Here is a 5,943-nt window from a genome sequence, read left to right as displayed (position 1 = left end):
CAGAGCATGTAACCACTAATAAAGCAAAGAGAACTGTCTAGCTTTAGAGTGATGTTCTACATAAATGTGTCCACTGTGTCAAAGGAGACACACCTGGAAAGGTCACCTTAGAATCTGGTCAATATAAAGAAAGCTCTTTAGCAGGTAGGCCATGGCAGTTCTCAGTGACATCATCATTAGGCTGGCCCTGAAAAATCTCTTGTATACTGGAGATCCCTAGCTTCTCCTGTGATGTCACAGTGTTTTCCAGACTGCAACTGCCTCTCAGACATTCATTCAGTACCTCTAGGGTTTATTAATTGGCCTTTATTTCAGTGTAAACAGCTATTTGTGAGGAAGATCAAAGAAGATGTAGATATCAGAGATGGGGAGAAGGAAGTTGGCCTAGGAAGTTTTAGTTCAAAAAACGAAGAAATATGTGGTACATGGGAAAGCACAAGGAGTGCTGTGTAGGGGTTGTGAGGGTTCACTGAACACATAGCCTTGATCTGAGCCTTCCCAATATGGGATTCAGGAGGTGGGAGCCTCTCGGTAGCATCTGGATTTCATTGCTTGTTATGGTTCCTGGAAGTCAGAGGTTGTTTATCATTAATTTCTTTATTCCAAAAGTCAGGTATTCGGAAGTTTACAGTTGTTTTTCTGAGAGCTAATGGCTTTCATTCTTTTTCCCCAGGAAAAATAGTCCTGAGGAAGGAGGGACAACAAGTATTGTATCGTCATGTCATCTCAAGGTAAACTCCTCCTTGATTTGGATTCCTATAGTGCACTTTGTTTCTGACACAGATATCTGGGACAGAGATGTGCATCTAGTTCAGACATCATCATCTCAGTCTTTCCACTAGTATTTCTCTGATTACCATTCCCTGACAGTTACCCTTTAGATTTCTGTGTCAATATGTGTGATTCATTGACAGTTTTCTTTTCTTTTAACTCTATCATTTCTTTAGGAATTTTTATTGCGTTTCTAATTGGATACTTCTATATTTACATTTCAAATGTAATTTCCTTTCTCAGTTTCCTGTCCATAAGAGCCCTAACCTGTCCCCCTCCCCTTTTTCAATAACCCCCCTTACTGCCTCTTGACAGTCCATTGAACTGGGAATCAAATCTAGGGAGGACCAAGGGCCTCTTTTTTCATTGGTGTCACGAAGGCCATCTTCTGCTACATTTGCAGTTGGAGACATTGGTCTGCCCATGAGCAGTCTTTGAATATTGATTTAGTACCAGAAAGGTTTCGTGTATTGGCATTGTCCTTGTGGGGATTAAAGCCCCATTCAGATCTTGTAATCCTTTCTCAACATTTACCAACAAGAAGTCCATTTTCAGTTCATGGGTTTGCCACTATCATTTACCTCTGTATTTCACATACTCTAGCAGTGTCTCTCAGGAAATGTCTATATATGATTCCTGGCCGATTGCAGTTCTTAGGCTCATCAATTTTATATCATTTTGGTGCCAGATGTGTATATATATATATATATATATATATATATATATATACACTTTTGGTGGCTCCTACAGCTAGGTGGTTCGTTGGAATATTAACATAGAATCTGCCAAACTAGGTCAAGAATGTAGAATTCAGAAATGACAATGTCAAATAGACTCCCTCCTGTATTATGAACATATTGAGTTTGAGGTTTGACTGATAAACATGTCATTCTTCTCCCTGCCTATCCTCCTGTATCTAAGGTTGCTACTTAAGGACAAATAATGATAAAACATCCAAAACCCTTAATTCTGGCCATGGGAACACAGGAAGATAGGTAGTGCAGGTTTGATATCAAATGGGACTAGAGAACCGAATTCTGTAGTCCATGTTGCCCTTTGCTTTTCTGATGCCTGGTAATTTTTACATAAAAGAAGCTTATAGGAGTTTATTAATTGAAGTGAGTACACAGTACTCACACTGTTATGCTCACTCTATAGCTGGGCACACTTTGTTGCCAAAATCACTTTGTTGCAGATAATGGAATAGGAAAAAATAATTTTTCAGTACACATTCAGGAATATTTATGAAGTCCCCTGTCAAGGAAAGTACAATAAGAAAGTGATATACAATATTCATTTAATTAAAGGTCTGTAGGGAAAATACTGGCCTTTGTGATACATAGATAACAAAGAAAATTGAACTCTATATCTCAGGAATGAACCTGAGAATAAAAATATTATCTAGAAGAATCTTCTACACTAGATGTTCCAAAATCTTTTCTACCCATGCCAAGCCACTGACTACCTTTCTCCATCCCAAGTTTGTAACTGCTAATAAAGCAAGGAGAAGTCTCTAGCTTTAGAGAGATGGAGTACATAAAGGTTTCTACTGTGTCACATGAGACATACGTGGAATGGGCACCCTTGAATCTGGTCAATGTAAGGAAAGATGTTTAACAGGTAAGCCATGGCACATCACAATGACATAATCAGTAGGCCCTCCCTGAAACATCTATTGAAACCTGGAGAGGACTAGCTTCTTCTGTGATGTCACAAGTGTTGTCGTGACTGCAACTCCCTTCAGATATCCCCTCAGTACCTCTAGTGTTTACTAATTTAACTCTAATCGAGAGTAAACAGTCATTGTGGAGTGAGAAGGAAGAGGATGATGAGATCAGAGATGGTAAGAAGGAAGGTGGTCTTCTGTCTTGTTATAAAAAAAGGATGAAATACATGGTACTTCGGAAAGCTCAGTGTGTCCTTGTAGGAGTTGAGTAGGATCACTGAAGAGATAGACTTGTTCTGAGCCTTCTGCATATGGGAATCTAGAGCTGCGAGCCTCTCAGAAACATCTGGACTTCGCAGTTCTTATGGCTCCTGGAAGTCAGAGTTTTTATATCATTCATTTCTTTATTCCAAATGCCAAGAATTTTGAAGGTAACAGATGTTTTACTGAGAGCTCATTGCATTTATTCTTTTTGTCAATTATAAAAAGGTCCTAAGTAAGAAATAAAAGGCAAGTATTGTGTCCTCTGCTCAGAGTAAACTTCTCCATGCTTTGGATACCAATAGTGCAGTTTCTCTCTTACACTAATATCTTGGAGAGAGAAGTGCTTCTAGTTGAGACTTCATGATCTCAGACTTTCCACTAGTATTTCCACTGACTAACACTTTAGATTTCTGAGTCAATTGGTGAGATATACTTGCCGGATTCCTTTCTTTCATTTCTTCCATTTTTTCTTTATTTTTTTAGAAAAACTCTCAAAACTCATCCTGGCTGACAATGTAGATTAGACGCATCAGATGAAATGAATTGAAAAACTCTCCTGGGAATGAAAGTGGTAAGGAAATCACATTGATGTATCCTAAATGCAGTGCTAAGAGCAATATTCAGACTAGTCTGTGGAGATGCTGCTGTCATCAGAGACCACAGACAATTAGTGGAGAATGATTCAGCATTAAACTGGGAATGGAAGATGATGGTTGATATTGTTCTAGTAGATCTCACTACATTAAAAAGTGTTTCTTCCAGATAACTGAATGATTATTGTAAAGCAAATCCCGGAATGAACTTATGAGACCCACCATCAGCCTGTCAAATAATGTGCGAAAGAAGAAATCTGTGTCTCTCCAGGGACAAATTGTTGCTTTCAAACCAACAGTAAAGTGTCCATTCTATGAATGATACATTGATATATACACATTATAGAAGGATGGATACAGAGTTTCTTCAGGTCCATGAATGAGGTATTCAGCAGTTGACCTGGAGTAGCAATGAGGGTAATTTTTGCCAACTCTTCAGACTTGAGCTCCTTCACTAGGATCCCCATGATTGAAGAAAAGAACAAACTTCAGACAATTTGTCTCAGATTTTTATGTAGTTAAGATTTCCTGGTCTTGGACCTAGGAAGGAAGGATATCTTGCTTTCCAATTCTTGTTTATCCTATAATCCTCTCTGCTGCATTCATGCAAATAGATTACTGTGCATTTCTTTAATAGGTTACAATTGCTATTTTAATTATGTTGCCAAGAACTATAGAAAAAAAGAAGGACTGTATCAAAGCATCATATGAAAATACGACTAAGGTAATGTGGCCATTGGAAATTTGTAACTGACCTGAAACTCTTACTAGAGACAAAATGCCATAAAAGGTCTTCTCTAGATATCTGGTGTAGTAGTTGGTGTTCCCCAACAGACAGTAAAGGATGAATCTCTCTGTACAGAGAAATCGGACTAGTCACAATGATCACAGACTATGGAACACATAATTTAACAATGACTGACTATTTTTAAAGTCCTAGAATCCATTAGTTTATTAGTCCAAAAGGAAAGATGTCTTATCTGGTCATTGACATATGGATAAATATTCAGTATGCAGGTTCTAATGTCTATGAGGATTTGGTATCACTGTGAGTGCAAAAATGAAAAAGTAAAGGCTTCTTTCTTCCATGTTTTCTACGGGGATTCAAATAGAATGCATGGTTTAGAATACATTGGGTTTGCCATTCTCAAACAGACCAATATCTTCAACTGAACATTCTTTTCTTGGAAGCTGCACCCTGTCAGCATGGCTCACGTGTATGTGAACTGCAAGATCTAGTCTGGGAAGGCGGTCCTGTTCATCGATCCAACCTGCCCCTAATACTGAAATACCCAAGACTTCCTCAATCAACTCCTTTGCAAACATGGTCTTCTGGGATTTGAAGACATTACATCTACTAACAACACCAATGCAATTCAAGATTACTTTCAACAGCTCCCTGGAGTGAGAATTGTTCCTTGGGTCCTTATATGTAGAGAAAGACTGCATAGGCAGACACAGTGATCTAATCTACCTGCAACAGAATGAAGAGATGATGATGTGGCTGAAGCAGATTGGAGCTCTGCATTTATTAAAGGGATGGCAGTAAAAGCCCATGCTGACAGCAGACATTCAGACATGCTGAAGCCATGATGAGACTTGATGTTTGTCACAGATGATGTCAGTATTTTCTTATGACTGGGATTTTCAACAAATTGGCTTTCATTCTATTCCTCATTCCAAAAAATCTGTTGCTGTAGGCCTCAAACCATGGGGTAGGGAAACTTAAGAGACAACAGAGGTTTGATAATCCAGTCTTCATTCACTGACTTGTCTCTACCTCTAAGTCCATGTTTCACAATCCAGTGCATTTAAATCTCCAGGGAATCAGTTACTGTTTCTCTACCATGCTGGTCTGCTGAAGTCATTTTACAGAAGTCCACTTCCAAGTAATTATTAAAGCAATGAATATTTTGAAGTTGTTTATGATCTACACACAGGCTTTTTACGCCCCAAGCATGTACCATCCCACTTCTGCATTTGCAGCTCTCAGCCAGTGTTCTCGACCTATCCATCCAGCAACCCTTAGATTCCACACTTTGTATGAGGATAATATTTGAAAAAACAGAAGAATAGCTGTAGCATAGTTGTTCTTCTCTGTAGCCATATTAACACAGACGGCAGAGCATATGATGCATTCATCTCTGTTTGTAGTGTTTAATTCCCCGTAAAGTCCCAAACAATTGAGAGTTGATTCTGTCAGAGTACCAGCAAAGTCAAAAAGGAAATGCAAAATTTCAGAATTCTCCTTCCAAAGATGTTTTGAAAGAAGTTGTTTGCAAAACACTGTCTTAATAAATTTATTCCATTCTCACTTTGATATTTTGCTTTGATGTCTTGAAGTGATGTTTAATTATCACTGAAATGCAGGTCCCCTCTATAGTCTCCAGTATGAAGAATTCATTCCTCAAAAGGATGTATCTGCAGATGCCTGAAAAAATAATAGAAAGAATATTTCTTGATAAAGATCTAGGTTAATGTTGAAACATCCTACCACAAAGATAAATATAAGAAGTTCATTTGACATTGACCTTATGTTATGCAGAAATTCTTCACATATTCCCTCTATCGTTGGGGTTTAATTAATCTCCAATGAATAGTTGACAATGAAGAGTAGCCTTTAGAATCATTTTACCCTTTTCAGTAATA

At 38.1% G+C, this 5,943-nt stretch overlaps 1 long non-coding RNA gene across 3 annotated transcripts; it reads left to right on the top strand.

Moving 5' to 3' along the window:
- The first annotated feature begins 566 nt into the window (after positions 1–566).
- LOC134484656 (uncharacterized) lies at positions 567–5,615 on the top strand. Of its 3 annotated transcripts, none has more exons than XR_010062240.1 (2): positions 567–731; positions 3,185–5,615. It is a non-coding gene; the product is annotated as an uncharacterized LOC134484656 (long non-coding RNA). The 3 variants fall into 3 exon arrangements; XR_010062241.1 differs by lacking the exon at positions 567–731 and adding an exon at positions 2,142–2,684; XR_010062242.1 differs by lacking the exon at positions 567–731 and adding an exon at positions 2,693–2,868.
- Positions 5,616–5,943: the final 328 nt, after the last annotated feature.

Source organism: Rattus norvegicus (genome assembly GCF_036323735.1).
Source record: "Rattus norvegicus strain BN/NHsdMcwi chromosome Y unlocalized genomic scaffold, GRCr8 chrY_unlocalized_24, whole genome shotgun sequence".
Taxonomy (NCBI): Eukaryota; Metazoa; Chordata; class Mammalia; order Rodentia; family Muridae; genus Rattus; species Rattus norvegicus.
This window is presented reverse-complemented; position numbering and strand designations above follow the sequence as displayed.